This window comes from Musa acuminata, chromosome BXJ2-2, assembly GCF_036884655.1.
Source record: "Musa acuminata AAA Group cultivar baxijiao chromosome BXJ2-2, Cavendish_Baxijiao_AAA, whole genome shotgun sequence".
Taxonomy (NCBI): Eukaryota; Viridiplantae; Streptophyta; class Magnoliopsida; order Zingiberales; family Musaceae; genus Musa; species Musa acuminata.
In genome coordinates, this window is record NC_088339.1 from 1,673,219 (window position 1) to 1,674,971 (window position 1,753).

Sequence of the window (1,753 nt, forward strand, 5' to 3'; positions counted from 1 at the left end):
GGATCTCCGGTCTTGAGCATCCACTATCAATGTATCATCTCTTGCTCCTAGCTTATGATGATAAACGTTTCTACAAAAAAGGATAATTTTTAGGTACTCATTTAATCTTGGGTGCCTCAAAAATCGATCTACATAGCTTATCATATTGCATTGAGTTATTTGAGGTTCTTTTAGAAACCCAAATCAATGTGTGTGGACTACATTTCTTAAATGGACAATGATAAGCTACATGCCCAAATTTGCAACAAAAGTTGCATTTCTTTCGGGGTGAAACATGCAAAGTAGGGCATTTAACAAAGGTGGTTGGATTTTGGTGAGAGCTACTCACAAATCCGATTCTACCTTTTCTATGAACGTGACCCTTGTTTACAAGGATCATGTTTAAGGATTTGCTACCAACCTCAAACTTTTCTAAGGTTTTCTTAAGTAGCAAGTTTTCCTTTTGAAGTATTTCTAAGCTAAACTATCATTGTCTTAACTTTTAGTCTATCAAAATCACTAATAAGAGAAGCATGTTCCGTTTTTAAAGAGTTATAGTTTTTACTCAAGGTTTTACATTCATCAAATAATTCATGAAATGCATTTAAAAGCTCATCGAAAGATAATTTTATGTCTAATGAACTTGTTACCTTATCTCCAATAGCCATTAGTGCATAGTGAGCAACTTGCTCGGTGTTGGTTGGCTCCTCTTCTTTTGATGAATTTGAATCTTCCCATGTTGCTTTAAGCGCCTTCTTCTTCTTTGGTTGTCTCTTCTTTAATTGGGGGCATTCACTCTTGTAATGTCCCAGCTTCTTGCATTCATAACATATAACTTATTCTTTCTTAGGTTCAATTTTATTTTTAGTATTATTTTTAAATTTATTTATTTTTATAAATTTTTTGAAACTTTTTATTAATAGTGCTAAGTCTTCATCAAAGTCCTCATCACTTGAATTTTCTTTCAAGTGGTCTTCTTAAATTCTTAGAGCCATATCGTTCATGTTCTTTGGAAGGTTATTCTCTAGCTCTTCATTAGCATTACAAGTCATCTCATAGGTCATTAGTGACTCGATTAGTTCTTTAAGAGGAAAGTTATTTAAATCTTTGGCCTCTTGAATGACCATGACTTTAGGGTCTTAACTCTTTGGAAGGGAACTTAAAATTTTATTAACAAGCTCAAAATCCGAGAAACTTTTACTAAGTCCTTATAGACCATTAATGACATCCGTAAATTGGGTGTACATGTCTCCAATGGTCTCCCTCGGTTTCATTCAAAATAACTCATAAGTATATACTAAAAGATTGATTTTTGACTCCTTCACTCTACTAGTGCCAAATATCAAATGTTGTTTCAAAAATAGACACATGATTAAACTCGTTTTTATCTAAGGTATAAAACAAGGCATTCATAGCCTTTGCGTTTAAAGCAAAAGTCTTCTTCTCTAATTCATTCTAATCGTTCATTAGAAGAGAAGACTTTTCAAATTCATTTTCTATAATATTTCATAATTTGAAATCCATTGAAATTAGAAAGATTCTCATTCTAGTCTTCCAATATATATAATCTGTCCCATTGAATATGGGCGGACGTGTAATTGAATGACCATCTAGGTTGCTAGCAAATGCCATCTCTCAAAACTTTTATAATTTCAAAAAAATGTTTATTTCGATTAAAATCGATTCCAATGAAAATGGTTTCGATTCAATCTGTTTTGGAGAGAAGTTGAACTTGAAAGCTTTCGTAAAAGTGCAAGAGAAGATTAAGGAGGTT